Source organism: Rhagoletis pomonella, unplaced genomic scaffold (assembly GCF_013731165.1).
Source record: "Rhagoletis pomonella isolate Grant_MI unplaced genomic scaffold, Rhpom_1.0 Rhpom_scaffold_00006, whole genome shotgun sequence".
Classification (NCBI taxonomy): Eukaryota; Metazoa; Arthropoda; class Insecta; order Diptera; family Tephritidae; genus Rhagoletis; species Rhagoletis pomonella.
This window is the reverse complement of record NW_023458560.1, coordinates 33043218-33067211: the sequence shown is the minus strand read 5'-3', so window position 1 is coordinate 33067211 and position 23994 is coordinate 33043218. Positions and strand designations below refer to the sequence as shown.

The 23994-nt window shown below is 37.7% G+C and overlaps 1 protein-coding gene and 2 long non-coding RNA genes across 3 annotated transcripts in view; 2 read left to right on the top strand and 1 right to left on the bottom strand.

Annotated features, from left to right (window-relative positions):
- Positions 1–1907, top strand: part of LOC118740599 — a 34056-nt gene extending 32149 nt beyond the window's left edge. Inside the window, exon 2 of the long non-coding RNA XR_004993164.1 lies at positions 1490–1907. This is a non-coding gene — a long non-coding RNA (uncharacterized LOC118740599). The remainder of the gene's footprint in view (positions 1–1489) is intronic.
- The window catches only part of LOC118741875, a gene marked incomplete at its 5' end in the record, with an annotated part of 252561 nt that overhangs the window by 190429 nt on the left and 38138 nt on the right, over positions 1–23994 (bottom strand). The gene's annotated exons all lie outside the window — the stretch shown is intronic.
- LOC118740600 lies at positions 18108–18980 on the top strand. The gene is made up of 2 exons (XR_004993165.1): positions 18108–18137; positions 18194–18980. It is a non-coding gene; the product is annotated as an uncharacterized LOC118740600 (long non-coding RNA).

Sequence of the window (23994 nt, the reverse complement as noted above, 5' to 3'; positions counted from 1 at the left end):
AGATATAGACCAAAACGTGGACCTGGGTAACCTTGGGTGTATTTGTTCAATGTGGGTATCAAATGAAAGCTGTTCATGAATGCTTTAAGATTGAGCACTTTTCATATAGCTGGGTGACTAGGGTCTCGAGATACAGACCAAAACGTGGACCCGGGCAAACTTAGGCTGTATTTGTTTAATATGGGCATAAAATGAAAGCTGTTATGTCAAAAATATGCGGAAGCAAATAAAAAAAAATTAAAAAATTCATGAATACCGTTTTTGTGAAAAATAAAATTGTGTAATGCGGACAGTTCTTTAATCTTCTTTAATATAAAAATTAATATAAAAATAAGTAGGGTTTCCTTCCTGACGCTATAACTCCAGAACGCACGAACCGATTTCCACGGTTTTGCATTCGTTGGAGGTTTATAGCTAAGAAAATTCAGGAAAAATTTCAATAGAAAAGTATATGGTGTGTGAGTATCCCTCACGAAAATAAGTATGTTTCATTTAAAGTAGATGGTGTCGGTGCGTGAAACATTGTTTAACAGCTATTCATTGTACTTTGCTCAGTTAATTTCATGTGACACTAGCGAATACCCGGCGTGCTTCGCTGCGCCTTAAAAGTAATTTTGTTTTGTTACTCCCTCTCACAATATTTGAAAATATTAGTTAATATTGCTGTACATATTTGTATAGTAGGGAGATTTTTTCAAATTATATAAATATACGTTATTTGAATATTGAATCAATACACGTTTGAGGAAAGGGTGCGATAGTAGACTCCAGTTATAAGATTATAAATTAAATTTCCAAGAGAAAGTCGGTTCTTTACATATTTTCTAATTACCTTCGAAAATATATTAACTCAAAAAAAAATAAATAAACAATGCTTCATAGATCGATTTTTTTTTTAAATCTAACTTCATAAAGTTCTTTAAAAATATTTTGTAAATGAGGCCATAAGAGCTTAGGGGGAGAGTTACAACACAAAAATACATTTAAGGAGCAGCGAAGCACGCCGGGTAATTGCTAGTATATTCATAAATAATTAATTCAAAACAAATTTTCATGAAAGTAATTGGGTATACATATAATATTAGAACAAGGTGTGCACTTTCATTTGTCGTCTAGTGTACCTCACTACCAGATAGAGTAGCCTGGTTGAAGGTTTTTCTAAAAGTATTGCGAGTATTTTCAATTTGTTCGTTCCACAACAACAACAATTTTATGGGTTCTCAAAAATTTATTTTTACTCGAAATTGGATTCATACCATTATCGCCAAAGAACTTTTTTGAAAGTTATAGAAAACTTTCTAGAAACCACTTCTTGCAAGCTAGAAGTCTCTTCGTATTTGTTTACCTTTACGGTTGGCAGCACGAAAATCAATAAATTGCAACATAAGTGCAGGCATAAACACACAAACAAGTTACGTAAATGTTAAAAGTACAATGCAATTACTTGACTTGGCAATAATTTATTACTGCTTTTTTCTTTCCCTTTCAGGTGATATAAAGAGCACCCATAAAACAATCTCATGCGAAAACTTAATGGTAAAAAGGAATGGTTCACAAGCACAGGTAACAAATGCAGTATTTAAAACGAAAACAACAACAATACAATCGCAACAACAAGTGCTTTAAAATCTGCTGAAGCAAAGGAAAACGAAACGAAAACGTCATTGCATTTGTTGGGCACTAAAACAGTGGGGCATAACCAGTAACGGAAGTAAATCAACCAGAGTGAGAGAGATAAAGAGAGAGTGGTTCAGTGCGCCGGGTGAGAGAGGTGGAAATTAGAACGAAGTGAGGTGCAGCAGAGCGCCAACTAGTCGGCGGACAGCGGAACAACAGGAAGTGTGAGAAAACAGGAAGTGCTGAAATAGCAAAAACACGCAGCTGAAGCAGCAGCAACTAGAAAAAAAAATTAAAAAAAAAAACTTTAGCAACACAACCGAAATTCGGCGGAAATATTCGCAAAAATGCAAAAATTCTACATATTGGCATTTGTAATAGCGCCAGTGTTGTTGGTGTTTGCTGACGCAAATGGTTTCGCCGAATCAGGACAACAGCAAGCGACTGGCGCAACGACGACTCCAAGGACGACGATAGTGGGTGCGACGGTAGAAGCTGTGGCGCGGGCGACCATGGCAGCGAGTCAAAGCACTGAAGCAAAAACAGTGGCGGCGGCAACACAAACACTAACAGCTACCACAACAGCGACAGCAGCTATAACCGTGACATTAGCATCCTCAAATGCGCCTACAACATTAACGGCAACAAACGATGCGGACGAACGGGTTTTGAGCACCGCAATACCAGAAACACCAGCAGGAGTTGCAGTGGTGACGCTAACAGCAATGTATGAGCAAGCAAAGCGACAACAACAACAACAACATAAAGCTACACAAACGCAAAAGGATAAGGAAATCGCAGTAAAAAAGGAGGGGTTTCCTTTTAGCGAAAATAATGGTGGGCAGGAAGAGCCAACAGCAAAAGCAACATCAATGACAACCAAAATTAATGCAGCAGCAATGGTGCGGTCGGGCACGCACGCCCACACAGCAACTACTAGTGCAATAGCAGGCGAGCCAGCAACGAAAATTACGGAAGTACTAACTGTGAATTTTGAAAGTAAATCACATGCGAATACACTTGCGTCAGGCAAAAGTGCTGCGGGCAGTGGCGCAGGAGCAGGAGAGTTCGTTCCGCAGCAGGACGGAAATGAGGCAGAAAGGCAAATCATCAAAATTGTAAACGAACAGAGCACAAAAAGCTCGAACGAGCGGAGCGTGAGGCTTGCAAAGGGGGAGGAGAAAACTGTAACAGAAACTAATGTTGCTGATGGTGGGCGTGGAGTTCGGAGGGAAATCGATCAGCAAGCAGGCGGGATTATTGACGACAGTAGGAGGGAGGAAGTTACACAAAACCAAATGGAAATAAAGCAAAATAGTGAAGCAGTTCGAGCGAATAAACCACTCGATGAAGCACAAAAAGCAGGTTGGCCAGAAGTGGAGGCGAGCTCAAATCGGCAGGAGGAAGAGCTTTACGAACCCGGTACAACAAAAGCAATTGTCACAAAGTCACAAACTACACAGCGAACAACCAGCGAGCATGCAGCAGGCGCACAACAAGCCATGAACGGCATGAATACCGAGCAGCAGAAGCTAAAGAATGGCCTATACCGCATTAAATTGGCTGAAATTGTAACTGACGAGTACAACGGACGTAGTGCGGAGCAGCAGCAAAGTGGGGTGCGGCAGCTGGGCGCGGACAATGGAGATCCAGAAATAACAGCCACCGATATAATACCAAACATGCAAGTGGAAGGTGAGCGCGCAGCGGACCTAGGCCAACTTGAACAACAAACCAGCGCGGAAAAGCTGTCAACATTGGATGAACATAATAGCGAACAGCAGAGGAGTGAGCAGAAGCCTGCACAACAGCAAAAACAACAACAGCAACGAATCCAATTACGCCGCGAGCAGCAAGCGAACAATGGTATGGAAAACCGGCAGGTGCAGCAGGACAATGAACACACCGCAAGCCAGCTGGATAGGCTGGGTAGAAGAAGCAGAAATAGCAGTGGCAAAAGCATGAGCAACAAGCAGATAAAAAACAATAAAGAACAAGAAGAGCAACAGCAACAGAGTGACCACACCAAGTACACAACGCCGGCATTCACGGTGGGTGGTCCATTGCAAGCGCCACATGCTACACCACCCGCTCTCAATATAGTTGATGTATATCCGATGAAAATGGAGGATTTCAATCCAATTATACGTGACTCCAATGCGAAGTTATTAAAGGAGCGCACAGTGTATAAAGCTGTGGAGAAGGGCGACGACAACGAGCAGGGGCCGCAAGTAGAGCCAACAGCTGTGGAGTGGTATGGAAATGCGAAGGCGCACGCGGTAGAGGAAAAAGTAGTATATTTACCAGCGGATGGTGGGCAAATCACCCAGCGACAGCAACAGAATTTATTGCCAAATGAAGTGGATACAGTCGACAACATAGTACAGCGTTACGATAACATCAATAGTCTGGCCGCGCATCGGAGCGTCAATCGTAGGCCAATCATGTTGACAAAAAGCGTAGAGGAGAAAAGTAAAGAGGGAGCAGGGACGGACAGGGCAGGGACAGCGCCACCGAGGCAGCCAGATGATATTACTGATTTCACCGGAAAAGTCCTGGCCGAACAGGATGGTGTCATTACGGAAATCGAGCAAAAGTTTCGCTTGAATGAGTTTGCGCCGGCGGTAGTGGCGGTGACGGGGCTGGCAACGGGAGCTGCAACAGCTGTGGCAATTGAAGGCACAGCAGCTGGGCCTGAGAGTAAAGAAAGTGCAGTCGCGACTAGCAACACCACAGCACCAGGCAGTGTGGGACAGCTGACAAACGCAAAATCGAGCTATAGTGTGAACCACAAAATTCAACCGCCCCAAAGTATTAAAAATAAATACGCAAGCAATAAGAATAACGAGGACAAAAAGCGTAGCAGCAACAACTCGCAACGTTTGCCGCCGCAACACGATTTCATTGAGCGGCGCGTGAAGAAAAGTTTTGACTTTCCTATGCATCGCGCAGCCAGCGCTAGCGCCAGTGATACACTCACAATGCCACATGTCGATTTTGCCAATACAAAGTTCAATACAGGTGGCGGCGGCGGTGCTACACAAGCACAAGGCGAAGCCGACACAAATAGTGGCACTGAGAGTGGTGGCGGTGGCGCAATGCGAGCTGCACTTGGCGCACATCCGGAATTTTCGACAACAAAATTCTACAACAGCAAAGAGCTCTACAACGAAATGATGCAACACAATCGCAAGCGACTGAAGGCGAAAGCCAAGATGGAGCAGGCAATGGCAGGCGCAGCAGGAACGCCACCACAACAACCGACAATCACACACAGCGCAGCAACAACACGGACTACTAACAACACGGCGGCAAGCAGATTTGCACTGCACCAAAACACAAAGTTGGAAACTTTACAGAATGCGCAAGTCGCAGAGCCAAGCAAACCAATTATGGGGGAAGTAGTGAACATGAATTCGCAGCGTGGCGATGCTAACGGCGGTAGTGGTGGCACAAGCGAGGATAAAGAAGGCGATGCAAGTGAAGCAACAAAAAGTGGCATCAAACAGACAGCACAAAGCGTGGAAAAGGCGGAGCTAGGGCAACCACAGCGTCAGCGTGTACAGCATCAGCAGCAGCAGCAAAATGCATTACTTGGCAAGCCATCGCAGCTGTTTGATGCAGCAGCAAGTACCGCCAGTGCAGAGCGCTTCCCGTCACTACAATCCGACGTCGACAAGCCAACTAAGAAGTACCAAAAAGAATTGCAACGCGCTAAATTGCTGCTCAAGTCGATGCTGTTGCCGTCGACAAACGCCAATGGCACAAGGGGTGTGAACAAGTCGATCACAAATATGCTCACAGCAGCCACATCACCACCATCACCACCACAACAAGCTAGCACAAGTAGAACGACAACAAACAACCGAAATGGCAGTCAACTCAACTTGCATGCGCCATCATCCAGTAGTCATGTAAGTGGCAGCGCGACAGCAAAGAAGTTTAGCGCGCTTGACATCACTGCTGCGGGCAAAGTTGATTTGGTTGCAAGTGGCAAAACTTTTGACATTATGTCGCAACGTCGTAAAAGCAATGTTGTCGTCACGTACACGCACACGCACACAACCACGCCCACACTCACACTAACAGCCGTTGCTTCGAGTGCAGCTGTTGGCAATATTGACAGCAGCAGCAGTAGCAGCACAATTACGGAAGAGCAAGTGAGGCCAACTCAAGCAAAATGGGTTAATTTCGTTGGTGCTGGCATTGTGCATGTAAAGCGTACTAAACTGACACCTACAACAGCAACAACGACAACCACAACAACAACAACTAAAATACCACTTGCTACAACAGTGAGCACAAACAGCGAGCTTGCAAGAGTAGTGACTTCAAAATTAGCCTTAGATGACCCAACAACTCCTTCGCCGCTTATTTACCCATATCCACAGCTGCATCCGAAAAAGAAGAAGCAGGCATTGGCGCATTTAAGCCAACCGCATGGCACCACTGCTGCCATCAGCAGCACCACCACCATCGCCGGCACAATATTTTCCTCATCGCACCACACCACTACCCCCAGCAGCACCACAAATCTCACTAAATTCCCCTCAAAGCCAATTGGCCGGCCACGCATACTTAGTCCTTTGCAAGAGAAAATCAACTCACTCGAATGTGAGCTACAAAACGTGCCGAGCGATTCGCATATGTGGCGAGGCAATGAGACGCATGAACTTTTGCTACCCATTGTGGTGAGTAGAACAATTGCTTTCGTATTTTATTGCATGTTTTGTGTAGATTTGTTATATTCCTCATATCCCACCTACAAAGGGGTCTAAAGGAACCAAAACTTGCTTTTAAAAAAAAAAACAGAAAAAAGGTTACAGAAGAACCGTAGAACGCTTCCCAGAGATCAAAAACTTAGTTCCAAAAGAGCCGAAGCGCGATTCCAAGAGATCCAAAAACCGGTTTAGAAGAACCAAAAAATTTTCTCAGAAAAACCCAAAAATTAGTCCAAAGAACTGAAAAACCAATCCAATTAAACCGAAAATGCTTTCTACAGAACCGGAAATTGGGCCGGACGGAAGCAAAAACGGTTTTAAAACATACGAAAAATTTAGTAATTTCTGCTTTAACTGAAGCGCACATTGTACTATGGACAACAAATCTAAATATAAAAGATATCAACATGAAATTCGGTTTAGATGTGTATTATAGACTTCTAAGTTGTCCTGCTAAATTTTGTTCGGTTCGAGGCACTATATCATATCGTCACTAGACACGCATAAAGGCGTAAAGTTGACCGCGAAGAAACTTCAGCGAAGGAAGGCGCCCAAACGTAGTCGACGGCGTAGAAAGACGCTTAAACTTATTTTGGCGGTGAACTATGTTTTTTACGCGTCTTCTTTCGTCAATGCGTCCCTTTTCGCCGTCAAAACAATAGCGCACCTTTATTCGTGTCTAGTGGTGATATAGCCACATACCCATACACCCCATACATACCCATTTTAGTCGACTTACGTTAACTTCGTTGTTTTAGTGATGTCAACTTGAAATTCGGTTTGTTCGTATTATGAAGTACTGAGTTGGCCTACTTAATTTTTTTCTTTGAATTTTTTTTTGTTATACTGCTTTTGTTTTAATTTTATTTTTATTAATGATAAAAGATCTGGAAGTTGAAATTATCCAGCTTTCCTCTGGCTAAAAATTGACAATCATGGTTCTCACTGAAACGATTTTTTAACGTTAAGTTCCAAAAATTTCCTTCTCGTTTTGTTCTCTAACATAACGTTCCCCAGACTTTTGTTCTTATTTGATCCTCTTTAAGAACGTTCCCGAAAGTTTCGTTCGCATTATTTTCTTCCTTAGAACGTTCCGAGAGTTTTGTTCGCATTTTGTTCTTTAAGGAAACGTTCCCGAACGTTTTGTTTACATTTTTTGCCGTTCAAACTGCTTTCACTACTTTTGTTGCCGTTCGGTTCTTTTGTGGTAACTTTATTGACATTACGTTTCATTCTCTTGCAGAACTAAACCAAGCCAAGAACGCGGTCTCGGTCCCTGGTTTTTAGTTTCAAAATCGGACGGACAAAATTTGGCTTAGCGTATTAATCCTAGATAGGTAAACCCCTTTGACGTTACGTTATAAGTAAACGTCATAACTTTATTAAGGGCCGGTTTCTCAAATAACTTTTAAATTTATCTGTGCTTTAAGGCCTATCTGCAACTGACGTACAAATAGAAATGAAATTGTCTTCGACATATCAAAATTTCTTAAATCAGTATGCGGCTCCCAGGCAAAATAGGCTCGTATATTTATTTATTCAAGAAAATGTACAGAGTAGCAAGGTACTTTTTCTAGCAACAGAAATAATGAAAAATATTAAACACATATGTTGTTTTGAAAAAATTTTTATATTTAAATCGCAGATAAATTTTAAACGCAACTTGAAAAAATCGCGCTCAAAATTCTGAGTACAATTATTGCTAGAAACATTTCGCATTTGCAGATAATTTAAAAGAGAAAAATCGTTAAGTTTACGAGATTTACTTTCTAAGGTATATACATATGTACATAAATATAAATTAAGTACGAATCTAGCAAGCAATATTTCACAAGAAAACAGAGTCCAACACAAATGGATATTGTTGTTGGTTGGCATTGGTCTCGCTTTTGATAGTGGCCATTCGAATTAAAAGTTAATGACTGACATGCTTTATCTTCCCATTAACATCACAAACACGTACATAATTTTAAAACACCTAAAAATGTCAAAGCCGCCTTAAAACCATACAGTATAACCCAAATCTAAGGCTTACTCTAAACAGACGTATGAATGTTTGTACAAAAACGGTTAAATCCACCTACTCTTACATATGTATACATAAACTTATCCTGCATATATACTAGAGTGGTTTAAAAAATTTTTTTTTTGGAAATTCATAAACGCTACCTCAAATTATTGTTATTTATGATAAAAAAAGAGAAACGTGTTTTTTTAGTTTGAAAAAAAAGTTTTCTTGGAGTCGCGCTGATCGGTTTTTATTAAAAACGCTGATATTCTCAATTTTTTATTTTCTTGACATGTTAAAATGCAGCTTAAAATGTGGTTTTTACACATAATTACTCTGGTATTATTGGGGAACATTCCTTAAATTATTTACATACCTGTCTTGGACAGTTAGAATGGGCCTAGTGCCCGAAAATATGCTCTCGAAAAGAGACTAGTAAAATTAAAACGTTGATACTGAACGGACTTACGTGTTGTCATGGCTTGGAACTTGTTACCGAGGGGTTTCTGGGTTTGCTAATTAGGAATCTGAAGTCAGTTTTTCAAAATTCAAAATGGCGGATCCAAAATGGTGATCAAATTAAAAAAATACTAAACCTAAAACGTTGATACTGAACGTTTTAAACATTCTCAAGGGTTGAAACTCGTTTCCAGTGGGTTTCTGGGGTTGCTGATTACGAATCTGATGTCAGATTTTCAAAATTCAAAATGGCGGTTATGAGTTTGAAACAAATCCAATAATTTTTTTTTAACTTGGTCGCCATTTTGGATCCACCATTTTGAATTTTGAAAATCTGACACAAGATTCATAATCAGAAAGCTCAGAAACCCACTGGAAACGAGTTTTAACCCTTGATAATGTTTAAAACGTTCAGTATCAACGTTTTAATTTTAGTAATTTTTTTTCAATTTGATCGCCATATTGGATCCGCCATTTTGAATTTAAGAAAAATTGATCGGCGACCACAAATCTCTCGAGTGCCGGGTTTCGAACAAATCCAATCATTTAAAAAAAAAATGGACCGCCATTTTGAATTTCGAAATTGACTTCAGATCACTAATTAGTAACCCCAGAAACCCTCTGGTAACAAGTTCCAACCCATGACAATGCGTAAATCGTTCAGTGTCAACGTTTTAATTTTACTAGTCTCTTTTCGAGAGCATATTTTCGGGAACTAGGCCCATTCTAACTGTCCAAGACAGGTGTATAATTAAGGGAATGTTCTCCAATAATATCAGAGTAATTATATGTAAAAACCAAGTTTTCAGCTGCATTTTAACATGTCACGAATATAAAAAATTGAGAACATCAGCGTTTTTATAAAAAACCGACCAGCCTGATACGTGTTTCTTTTTATCACAAATAACAATATTCTGATGTAGAGTTTATGAATTTCCGAAAAGAGTGTTTTTATGAACCACTCTAATATATACATATGAATTGTATGTATATAAATGTGTATAGCATGCATCTCGGTCAATAAAGTAAATCAACAACAGCTGCTATGCTACTCAACAATATACATAGCTTACACACTGAAAGGGTGGAGGTCAACATAAGATTGCTGTTAATTAAAAAGTATTCAACGCTCCAGCAATCAAACAAACTGCCCTTAGCAATAAAATAAAAATACAAACTTGCATATGTCAAGCACACGCATACATTTTTAACATAGCAAGAATACACAATAGATGCTGTGTATAGTGAAATGTGTAAAATGAAATATGAAAGAGGTCAGTACAATTGGCACAAATTTTTGTTGCTAGTTAAGAAATTCTATGAAGTAAAAGTGAAAGAGAAATTTTTATTTGAGTGATCAAAAAAGCGGAAACCAGCCATTTAAGCTTTCATTCGTTTGTCATAAGGAAAAGAGCATTCAAATATTTCACTAAAATTCAATAAATGTAGAGAAGGCTGGATCATGATAAAAATATAGTAAGGTAGAACCGCTGAGAGTCACTTTTAAAATTCTTGACGTTTCCAAACAATTTAATTTTTAAATTTACTCACAAACTCACACACACATTTTCATTTTCAATCTCAAGCAACAACAATTTCGAACAATTTCAATTTTTTATTTTCACTTTTATATGATTTTAAAATGTTGGCAAACTTCAAAAAAAAAATCATGGCCGACAAATTGAGAGAACGGTTCTACCTTGCTATGTTTTTATCATGGGCTGGATAATATTTTCATATACATACATAGTATATACATATGTACATTTGTTTGTTTGTATTGATTTCGCAGTTATTTTGGTAGGGGAAAAGAACTTTGAAAATGTTCGTATTAATTAAAAGCTAGTAAATCACGCATTTTTAGACGGAGAATATGTCTTACGTTTCGGTATGGATACCATGCTCAGACTTCGTGGTTGTAATTTTTACAGCTTCACTAAAACGCTTACTGAGCAGTGATGGGCACACCTAAATACTTTTGTACTTAAAGTACCACTTTGGGTACTAAATACATAAATACTTAGTATTTTGAGATGACTAAATATTCAAGTAAAGGAACTTAGGTATTTAGGAGCTGCTAAATACCCAAGTAAAAAATATTTAGGTATTTAGGAGCTATTAGATATTAAAGTAAGAAAAGCTTGAGTATTTAGCAGCTCCTAAATACCTAAGTAAATAGTACTTTGGTATTTACAACAACACAAAATACCTAAATACTTTTGTACTTAGTACTTAATACTTAGTAAATATAATTTTGCCCATCACTGTTACTGAGCATGAATTATTAAAATGATTTTCTTAAAATATTCCGCAATATATACATACATACATTTTCGTGAGTCATCATTTCGTTTTCTGTCGCGAAAATTTCGCGTAATATTGGCTTATTTTAGGATCAATTTTAAGACTTTTTAATGCTCTGGCAACTAGATTTTACAGAATACAGGTTCAATAGCGGAACTTTATTAGATTAAACGAAATATTCTTGTGTACAAGGAGCGGTTTTTTAACTTTCCTTCTTAGTAAATTGGTTTGCCTCTCGAAGCATTGATCCATCCTTTGCAAGGCCCAATAATCAGCGGTTGTGCGGTTGAGTTGGGCGAACGTTCCAAACGCTGCTATCGCCTCTTTTGTATGGAAAAAGGTTTCCCATGCAAATAGATTTTAACAACTTAGAATATTTGTGAGAAAAAATTTTAAATATTTGACATTTTCGTGACCAAAAAATTTGAAAAAAATCAAATCAGCTACTTTATTGATACTACCCAAGGTACATTGAACAGGTAGTATCAGTAGAGCAGCTGATTTGATTCATTTTCAAATTATTTGGTCTAGAAAATGTCAAATATTTTTAATTTTTTCTCACAAAAATTCTGAATTGTTAAAATCCATTTGCATGTGAAACCTTTTTCCATACAAAACAAGCGATTGAATAGCAGCTTTTGGAACGTTCGCCCAACTCAGCAGCACAACCGCTGATTACTGGGCCTTGCAAAGGATGGATCAATGCTTCGAGAAGCAAACAAATTTACTAGGAAAGAAAGTTGCATCAATTTTTATTTTTTCCAATTTCAATTTTTTATTTTTTATAATTTTTTGTATTTCACATGGCACGCTTTGATTTAAAAGAAAAAATTCAGAACAGTTTTTGACACTTTCGATACCAGAAGCAACAACAAAATACACGCAAATGTTGTTTTTGCTCTACTGATACTACCTGTTTAATGTGCCTTGATACTACCTGTTCAATGTGCCTTGGCTCGCATGATTTTGCTTTTGTTTGCTTTAATGAACAAAAAATGTTTAAGCAAAAAACATAACCGACTTCAATTCTCACATAAAAATTCGGGAGTACCTTTAATTTCTTCATAATCCAATGATCGGATCTAAACCAATAAGTATGGGACCACCCTTTAGGTACCACCTTTCTGATAGAAAGAGAATTATCGAAATCGGTTAACGTGGTCCAAAGTTATGCGGTAACCTACTTAAGAAAATATTCCGACCAATTTGATAACCTTCTCCTTTCTTGAAGACGTTTAAAAGCAGGGTACGAAAATAAACCGTACAAAACAATTGCCATTGGCTCATCGATCATCGTACCATATTTGGTTTTGTACGGTTTTGTACATAGTCAGAAGCAAATAGTAAGTTTCATTGTTCTTTTCCCAAACGAGAAACATTTACTTTTCGTTTGTGAAAATTCTACCATCGAGTAAGTTATATATGTAAACGTTTCAATTAAGTAAACAATTATGTTTTCTTTCTGTCAATTTTCAAACTAAATTCAAATAAAAACAAGTAAAAAACTCTAAGTTCAGGTGGAGCCGAACATTAAATACCTGGCGCAAGTATTAAATATAGTTTTTCACCTTTCTGAAAACTGCCGGTAGATGGTAACCACTATTCGTTTACCCCAATTTCTAACATTTTCGATAGTATGTTCAGTAATACTTAATGAGATAAACTTATATAGTCAGATGTGGGCGGTATCACGGCCACTTTCTGAAATTCTATAATAATGTTACTTATTTTCAAGGGATTGTTGTTAGTATCAATTTTGAGTAAATTAGCGTCCTTAAATTTCGAAATATCGAAGTTTCAAGAATTTCGTAATTTTAGCTCGAGTTATCGCGCTCGGGCATAAAAATAATTCTTCATTTGAATTTGTTTCGGAAAACTGGCTATAAGTTAAAAAAAATGCCGCGTCCTAGAAATAATACATTGCGTGATCTCTTTGGGACGAAGTTAGACAAAGCTGTGTGTAAAATGGGAAAATGCTTTGGAAAGATTTTATACGAGCACGCTGGAAATTTAGAACGGCATCTTAAAAGTATTCATTTACAAATATATGAAAATTATATAAAACAAAAAAGTGACATACATATGTATGTAAACGTGCCAAGTAGATCGGACCAAAATTTCCGAACCTACTGGAAAAAAATTATCCTTTATGTTAATCCAGGCAGTAAGCCATCTACGTGTCACATTTCAAAAATTTTGACATTTATAATATTAGTAAATGTAAAATACTAGATCATACTCCTTCGTTCCAGCCATTCGTTTTGTGTTTAGTTTATGTATCTATTTCTTTGTTCGATTCATTTCGGTTATTGTTTCGTTTACAACTACTAAAAGACTGTAGTGTACAATCGTCAAAATGAACTCAGCCGTTTTATTTCTGTATTGTACGGAACTGTTGAAGTAATAAACGAAACGAAATAGTAACGTACAATATAGTTTATTTTCGTACCCTGTTTAAAAGTGACAAAATTTGTATAATATTTTTTCGAATAATAAAAAGACAAAAACGGATCCGAAGAGGAATTCGAAGGCAAAGACTAAGACGAGTACGAAGACCAAAATTAAGACGAATTCAGAGTTGAATACCAAGCCGTATACAAACACAAAGATGTATTTCAAGGCGAATACAAATACGAAGACGAACACTGACACCAAGGTCAACACGAAGACGTACGCATAGACGAAGACGAATGTGAAGACAAACGCGAAGACAAAAACCGAAAACTTAGACGAACACGTAGACGTGCGAATACGGAGTCGAAGTACGAAGACAGATACCATTACCATTACTTGTACCATTACTAAAATCCATTACCATAACCACTGGCATTACCACTACCAGCTCCATTACTTATACTACCACCATAACTAATACCAAAGCCATTAATATTACCATTACTATTACTATTACCATTACTGTTACCATTACCATTACTATTACCATTACTATTACCGCTGCAATTTCCACTTCCACTGCCATTACCATTCACTACATGTCCATACCATAACCATTACCATAATGATTACGCACGATGAGAAATATGAAAGCGATTACTACAACTAAGTGTAATACAAATTTCTGTAGTACAAAAATAACTTAAACTAATAGCCCAATTCTGTATCGGTGACAAACAAATTTTTTACTGACAAATTTTAACTTTTTCCTATATTTTTTCCATATAAAACTGATACAGAATAGAGCCGTAAATCGAAGCAGTGTAGACGAGGCATGCTCCCTTTTTCGACTCGTTATTGAGCGACAAATCGCGCTGGTCAAATATTAACACCACGAGGAGACATACTGGTAATGGAAAATATTAATAAGCTGATGGTTAATGTGGGTCGGCTTTTATGTTGCTTATTATAATTACTAATATTTTGCATTTGTATTTAATTACTAAATTCAATTAAAAAAGAAAAAAACACTTCAGTTTTAAGTGGAATGCGCTCTTAATAAATAATATCACGAATTATACGTTTAAGTTTAGCGGATGTAGCTCCAGTAGTCTGCAAGTCAAGGCGGAGGCGTGGGACTGATCATTTTTAAGTTACTGGGGATAACTGAAAAACAATCATAAATATTTGACGCTTAGACACTTGCTAGTCCATGATATCTAATTTCAAGCCCTATAAGTCGTCAGGACCAGATGGAACTTATCCAATCCAGTTAGGACAGTCTAGGGAACGTAGAAAACCATGGCTAAGAAACATCTTCTTCAGCTACCTAAGATTCGATTAAATTCCCGGGATCTGGACGGAAGTCAAGGTAGTGTTCAATTAACCCAGCTCTTTCGTCTAACGGGCAGAATGCCTACAAATAACCGACCCTTACACTCCTAGGGCTGGTTTCTCCATCTCAACTTAACTTAGTTAAGCCAATTTTCTTGACTTAGTCATGGATAAGCTGTGTAAAACGTAGGCTAACTTTTGACTTAAGTCCAAAAAGTGGCTAAACTAAGTTAAGTTGAGTTGGAGAAACCAGCCCCTAAACTTGAGGATTCACAGTAAGCTGCTTTGGGTACTAACAAAATGGAGTGCGTCAAAAAAGCCACCACAGCGCTCTTCACATGCAAAAAAGCGGTTGCTGTATCGTGGAGCTTCTATCCTAGGGTAGGTCACTGGATCTACACTGCCATTGTTCGTACGATTTTGTACCACGAGCCCTAATATGAGGGCCTAGTATGGGACCCTTAGTAAGACTACAGTGCTTAAATAAATGTCAAAGGGTGCAAATCGAAACGACTGGTACACCAGGCCTTACCACATACGTAACGCTGATAGCTCCAAACTCTAAGGAAAGGTCGAAGAGGAGATTTCATCTCGGAGCTGGAACTAGAAACATCTTTTCGGCTTGCCGACCACTGCAGTGTATACCAGGCGGAGGTGTTGGCGTTGACCAGCAGGCCGCCCGGCACCTTCTTAGAAGACCGAATGATAAAAGACAGGTCTTCATCTGCTCTCGCAGTCAAGCAGCCCTGAAAGCTCTAGACGCATGCATCGACAACACAAAGTCTCTGACTGAATTACGTCAATCTCTAAATAAGATGGCCCAGCATTACAGAATACAACTTGTATGGGTGCCATCGAGATATTGAGGAAAACTGTAAAGCTGACGAATTGGCAAGGAATGGTACGACCGCCGTCATGCTTTCTACCAATGTCCACTTTTCAACTACATGTTAGGAGCAGTACCACGCTAGCAGCAAACGGACGTAGGAGAAACCTCTTCTTCTGTGAAATTGCTAGTATAACGAGGAGAGTGTATAGCACCTTATATGCCAATGCCCTGCACTCAGCAGAAGATGACTACAGATGCTCGGAAAGCCCTCTCTACAACACCATACGGTCTTAGAGCATTATCGAAGTACATTACGTCAACGATATGGTTTAATCACGAGTAAGCGTCGCAACATCACTGGGGAACGAATTGCATATGACATCACAATGGGCCTGTCCGTGGCCTAAGTGTAGAGGCAGTCACACTCACACCTTTCTACTATTGTGCAAATTCTTGACCAATTATTCTTTTAACGACGTAGGGGTTCACTAGTTTTTATTTTACTTCTCCTCATAACAATTATCTACTAAAAATCTGTATTCGAAATAAGTGCATAGAACAATTATATATGCATCACAGCCAATTTAAAGCATACCCAAGACACTTCACATCATTTCCATAAAACGGTCACACATTGATATGAACATTACCGGCTATGAAAGTATGCTTGAGAACGTGAGTGTGCGTTTGCAATAAGTACTGGATAATGCGGAAGATATTTTCTGAGAATATTAAATCCTTTTCTTATACGCAGCATACGCACAAAATTACAAATACATCCCATAGAGAGCAGACGGCACTTAAGCACGAAAGCAAACAGCCATATGGACGCATAGAAAGGATTGTTGGACGATAAGAACGGGCAGGTCAAAAATCACTTACACTATAACAAAAAAAAGCGTTGGCGAAAATGTGGAACGCAGGAAACATGTATGTAAATAAAATTGAAAATGTTCTGAAAGCTGAAGTGTGCTAAGGGATAATAATGGAGAAGAGCATCATACGAGTGCAAAGAGTGCAAACATATGAAAGTGCAACTAAGTAAGTGCGTATGTGCATGCACGCAATTTGAACGAAGACTCTACAAATTTCCGGTCAGTTTATTTTCGTATTAGAAAACTGCTCCAATATCTATGCGAAAATACGTAAACCTTTTGCGAGGGTATGCAAATTTTGGGGTTGACTAAGGAAATATTTATCACCACAAAAAAATAAAATAAAAGTAAATGAAAATAATCAAAAAAATTGCGCACACAAGGAGACCGCATTCCATTGCCCTCATTTACTGTGCGTACGAATGAATGTCAAAAAAGGACAGCTCATGTTAAGTTGATCCTTTTTATGCGCGACATATTGAATTGGTAACCTCAGATTCTCGCATATTTACTTTTCTCGCCACAATATCATTCATATTATTCTACTCTTTAACGAAAATCATATGAATATTTGTGGTGGCAGCGACATAATGCGATACATGTAAGAATTTTCCTTCATTTTTTTTGTTCCATATGTCTTCTACACTCGCAACCATAGAAATTTGTTCATAAGTTGGTAATCTAATTTGGTGGCGAAGAAAAGGATCTGAAGCCGTTGGCAGTAGTGTTACAACTAATTTGCTACTTTTCCGGTGAATTCGGGATTTGCCTTTAAGGGTATGATCTCCCGTTATTATGATATGCTTTTGGTAAGACAACATTGATTTGACATCCAATGTTCGCAAGTGTGTACGTGTATGTCTGTTAACAAAGAAGGAACGTGTGAGAAGAGGCTATGTATGAAGCTGAAACCGCCATATTCAGTTCGTTTTTTGCGATTTTTTGCAAACCGACAAAATTATATCACGGTTTAGATACTACTTTGCTGTTATTTTTACAAGCTTTAAAACGAGTATAATAACCACTACAAAACATGAGCAAACTATTTTGCAATCTAGTTTAATGAATGTGGTTTGCGATGGATCGAAGATTTCGATTTTTAGTTTAAATTATTTGGTTGTGATGACAAAATGGGATTTTGGAGAAAAATTTTACGGGTGAGGACTTTTAGTTTTAACATTATCCAAGCACACCGTGCCTTGCCTTAGCGAGCACGTAAATTCTATTGCCCATTGTATAGGCTTACAAGTATGGAAAGCGCCATTTTGTTTGTTTACATTTGAAAACAGCTGAGATCACCTGATTTTCAATTCTCTCATTCTCCGCACAGAGTTACATTCAAGTTTCAGAAAAAACTTTAAAATGTAAATTGAGAAATATTTTAGAAAAATGTGTTTTTATTCATTTGAATTCAATAAAAAAGAAATTAAAAATGCGTGCCAAGTCTTGCATTTCCAATAATAACGATAAATGTGTATGTTCCAGGCAATAATTTAAAATATTTGTGAAACTTATCGTTTTGCGCTAAAATACATCAATGTGTGTGAAATTCGTTGTCATTGCTGCGTTGTCGTGCCTGCCGGTGGAAAAATAAGGTAAATTTGCATTTATTTTTAAGAAAACATATAATTTAATATATATTTCTTTCCAGAGCGACATACGGACAAGTAAGATGATCATCGTTTAAACAAATGGTTTATTTTCTTGTACAAGCAGCCGTGGCCCGAGCAGCGCAAATCGTGGCAGAGAATTATAAGTAATAAGGGAAATAATAGTGCGATAAGAAACTGGAGCTCGGGGAAAACTATAATTTACGTCTCTACGCAGCACGTACGCATGTGTGGGTGCATTTGCGATTGTGGCCTAAGCAGCGGCCCGAAAAACCTTAGCAAACCTTTTTTGATTTTACGCTTACATCAACGTTATGCCACAATCACGTGCCGCCGCAGCTGCAGCTACTGGCAGAGGCCCACAGGCACTCGTAAAAATTGGCCACTATTTACTGGACGCAACACAAGGTAGCAGTAAAGATATTGGACCTCATGCATTAAATATGAGTTTAAGCTCCAACTCGATTATCAGTACAAATTCTTGAGCTTAAGCTCACCCCTTTAGTGCAAAAATTGAGTCTGACCTTAGACTCATTTTTTATGAATGAGGCCCATTAAATCGCATAAATTGGTTGAAATGGTTGGAAGTGGACCAACAACTTGCTGCCTTCTCGTCAATTTGGTTACGTTGTGTTGACTAACTCCGGAGGCATTATGGATCTTGAGGAGGCCAGACGGTAACATTTGGGAGGCAAAATGCTAGGATTCTTGTTCTAAGCTGGGCACTGGGTATTCACACTTTTGTTGTGTATTGAAGCTATTGCAGCTGGCAAGAGCAACATGTTTATATTATTTTTTACAAAAATAAAAAGATGAAAGCCATTTAAAGTAATGGGTAAATTTGCGTGGAAGAAAATAAAGAATAAAGAAATTTGTATGATGAATATCGAGGAAAATCGTTTGCATCAAAATTTCTATTCAAATTTTTATTTGAATTATGACATCAACAGGGATGCTTTGAAACGTATCTTTTGAAGAGAAATTTTTATAATTCTTGTGATTATTGATATTTTCTAGAATTAAAAAAGCTAGTTCATATTAAAAAATATATTTAGACCATGATAAAAATATAGTAAGGTAGAACCGCTGAGAGTCACTTTTAAAATTCTTGACGTTTCCAAACAATTTAATTTTTAAATTTACTCACAAACTCACACACACATTTTCATTTTCAATCTCAAGCAACAACAATTTCGAACAATTTCATTTTTTTATTTTCACATTTATATGATTTTAAAATGTTTTCAAACTTCAAAAAAAATCATGGCCGACAAATTGAGAGAACGGTTATACCTTGCTATGTTTTATCATGATTTAGACTACAAGTATGTAATGTACGTTTATTACGAACTGAAACGATTTTAATGAGTATTCATAGCTTCATAGCAGTTACATCAAAATGCATATTTGACAAGAAAGAGTACAAGATTGCCCCGTCATAGTGGCGATGACATTTCTGTACAAAAAGTAAACAAAGCCGAATTGCATGTTAAAAGAAAATATCAGACCAGCCAATTTTCTCAATAATAAATTTTTCGATAGTAAGCGTGTTTTAATTGCGCTGAATTCTAAAAATATATGAGTTACAATGACAATTAATAAGGAAAATGTGAAAAAGCGGTGATTTTTCTGGAAGTATAAGTGAATTTCAGTACATTTAAAGTTTCTGATACGTCGTTTACTTTTAGATCAGAATTATCAAAATCGACAAATTCAAAGTAGGGGTATGTCTGACGGTGCCACCTTTGTTCGCTGCATCGTGCATATTGGGCAAATGACGTTTTTAAATGCATTTTATATACAAACATATGTACCAGTTCAAGATGAAAAAAAGAAACCAAAATTAGTAATTTTTTTATGAATGTAGTTAAAAAAAGTTCACAGAGGAAATGCCGGTAATCAATCTATCGGCAATCACATAAAATCTATGTAGGGAAATTTAGATGTCAACAGAATAATAACTACAATAAAAAGCACCACAGAAGTGTGAGAAGCAGGCAATTTTTCAATCTGAGCAAAAAATTCTTTAAATGCCGTTGTAAAAAGGTCAATACATTTCTTATAAAATAGTTTGATTTTTGATGGGTGGTATAACTCAGTGAAACGGTTATTAAAGAAAATAAAATTTTTAAAAGTAATAAATAGGAAAAAATGCACTAAAAATGTGAATTTAAATATTTTACCCAAATTCATAAAAAATTAAGAAATCGATTTTTTTATAAAAATGTCACTGTACAGAGCTATTTAAATCTATTTTATTTTTTATGAATAACGTCATTAGCATATACCGTTTTTATAAATGAATCTTGTAGCGTCGCGCTATATACATACATAGGTACATATATATATTTTGGCTGGCGAAATATGTACTTTTGCCAACTAATTAAAAAAGCGTATGATTCAATTTAACCACATTAAAAAAGTATTTAAATATTTTATGGCGCAACACAGCAACACTTTTTGTTTCACGAAACCCTTGAATACGAGCCTGTCATCTATTTCTTCTATTTCGACATTTCGCTATTTTACATTTCTTTCATTTAACGTCATTCGCATGGTCACATTTCTCTAATTCGTTTTTGCTTCGACATTCTGCTATTTCATAATTATTTCATTCTCATGTCATCCATCTTCCATTTCTTACCTTCCATTGCCGTTCGCATCGTCGAACGTGCCTGTCAAACACTGCCGCCATCATGCTTTTCAGTTTGGCAGGCACGTCCGCTGTTTGGCAGGCACGTCCGTTGTTAGAAAGAGAATAGACAAAAAGGGGCATAGGATTCCATACTTGTAAGTATATACGATGCTATTGTCTAGAAGCTGTTTGGAGAATGGTTCCGTGCGCAGAAGTGGAAAGCTTTTGACTGCCATTCACCTGGAAGTCGCCAGAAGTGACACTTGTGCGTATGGTTCAAATCGCAGCTCACAACGTCCGGATATTTATATCCACGTATCTTTTGGGTAGCGACCAAACACCCGTTTGGGAGCGAGCTAAAGTGATAAGGCGTAAAACTTCGCGTTCGCTAGGTTTGGGTTCCGCCACGCTAAAACCACGCCCAATGAAGAAGTTCAGAAAGCCTAGGATGAGACGCCCTTTTTTTTAAAGAAACCGACAAAAATGAAAAACGAAAATTCTCTTCCTTCAATCTTGGGGTCTGGTAATCAGAAAAGGTTACCCTACTCGGAATCCAGATGTCAAGAGGTTTCATGTTAACTTTCCTGAGCAACTCCTCATTTGAGACTGTTGTAGGCCAACAAATTAGGAGTATGTGTTAGTCTAAAGCATCGCAGTAGCGAAATTGCAGGTGGAACTGCTATATAGCAGCATGGACAGCACATTGCCTTTTGAAAACCTAATATTTAAGCTGGAACTAAGATTTCTGTCTCGCCATTTCGTGTACATCATACCAAATACCGCTCTGTCTTTTCTTATTGACTAACTTACTTTTGCTAAGTTTTTGGCTAGTTTCTCCTTTCCAATTTGTGGTGTGCGCCTTGATGTTGCCACACAAAGGGGAGGGACCTTGATTTTTACGCCGCCTGCGAACGGCAAATGTATTTTTATTAAAATATTAATTTGACAAAACCTTCTGTTGTTGTCAAAGGCCAATAGAAAATACGCTTCCTTCCATGATTAAAAAAAATTACAAGGTAAAATTATTTTCTCAATTCGTAGGCCATGATTTTTTTCTGCCGTTTGGAAGCATTTTAAAATCGTATAAAATTGAAAATAAAAAAATTAAATTGCTCGCAATTATTGTTGTTTAAAATTATATTGCTTGCAAACGTCAGACTGCCCCTCAATGGTTTACCTTGTAATTTTTTTATCATGCTACCTTATATCACAAAACAATGGATTTAATTATGAATTTTTCAATTCTGAGACAGCCTTCTACTTTGGTATACACTATCGTAGCAGAGTGAACGACAGTACTAGCCATTGGGTATCTGTTACCAAATGTAGTTAAGCCTACATTTGTCCTCACGATGTCATCGAACAGCCGTTGGAGTCATCGTCCAAAGTGAAATGTCTCAACCAAGTCTTTTTGGAAGTTTCGACTGTCGATTTTAATGTCGATGCATTAAATTTTGCTACCCGTGGCAAACACTTGCCACCCTAAGCCTACTTGCATACATTTTTGCTAGCTTTAAACCGCTAAACGTACCAAAAAAAATAACACTTTAATCATTCGCAGTAAAGCACCGCACTTTTTGTATAATTTATAAATTGTTACACTAAATTATTAAAAACAATGTGTATCTCTCCCAACTGAATTTAGTAATTCAGTATTCGTAGCATTTAATTCCATCATCTACAGTTATCTATCGATCTATATACATACATACATATTATGCCACTTAATTCAATCACAATTTTTACTATCACATTTTAATTAATTTTTCACAATATTTGTTTTTTTTGTTTTCATTTCAGACCTCCGAGAATTGTCCTTATGGCGGCACGGATTGTTCGCCATTATTAGTCTCGTGGGAAGGTGAAGCCGAAATACAGTCGGGCGATATTTTAATAGTGGAAATAAATGATACCTTATTGAACCTGGGTGATGCCAACAACACACATAGCAGTCTGTAAGTAATCAAAGGAGTGCATAAACCATTAATATGTACTTACATATATATATAATATCATTTAACGAAAGATTAAAAAGATATTAGATGCGTGTATGAGTGTGTGTGTTCTATCAATATATATATATTAAATGTTATCTATCATAGGCGGGAATGACTTTGGTTACGGAAGAGTTTCAAATTTATTTTTTTATGATAATGTCTTACAACTTTTCTGTGATGACGGTACACAATTTGTTTGCCATGCCAAGGAGGAGTGTTCGTTTATCCGCATGTTCCTGTAAGGATTTTCACAACGCTTTTATCAACTTGCAATGTTGTGTTCCAGAAACTTTCAATGTTGTGGATCCAGAAACTTTCAATGTTGTGTTCCGACACCAAAGCAAAGCTTTGAAAAGCTCCTATAAAAAAGCATAGTGAATAGGGCGAGGTAGATGACATCTAGATGTCGCCCTATGTACTACGTTTGCTACACCGGAAATAGACGACACGCCATTTCTTTAAATAAAATTAGTTTGACTATTGTCAACTAAATCGAATGCTTTGTAAGTGAAGTGACTTGTGGACCACTTGAGATATAGGTGGCCCAGTTGGTAACCACTTTAGGACCAGTTGGTAACTAGTTCGTGGGACCAGTTGGTAACCAGTCCGGGAACCAGTTTGGGACTAGGCCGAAACTACTTACCTTCGGACCAGTTGGGGACCAGTTGGTCTTTTTAAGCTCCTGTGGCCGTTTTAAGGGTAATTCTTGGGCTCCTGCACTGCCGCTCGGGGTTTCTGCCTTCTACGGTGGTAATTTTGGGCCGGGTTGCCTGTTTTGGCGGATTGTTGTGCTGTGTGCCGCGTATTACGTGTACCGGGTACCACTTTCTCGAGCGAATTGCTCTGGGGAACCTGTTGTGTAAGTTGCTGGCTTTTTGGCTAGACTTTGAGGAGGGTTTATACACGCATATCGGCGGAAATAGACGACACGCCATTTCTTTAAATAAAATTAATTGGTGCTCGTTTGTATGTACATACATATGTAAATGCATGTGTGTGCACCTTTCTATTAATATCGTTGAATTATTTTAATATCTATTGCAAAATTTTATTCAGACAGGACTAAAAAGTAGAAAATAAATAATATAAAAAAAACTTTTTAATATACAACGCTTTTATAAATGGACTAAAAAGTAGAAAATAATACTTCTCAGTCCCATAGAATTTGTTTTGATAACTTTTGATTTTGAAATTTTAGCAAAAGTCATTA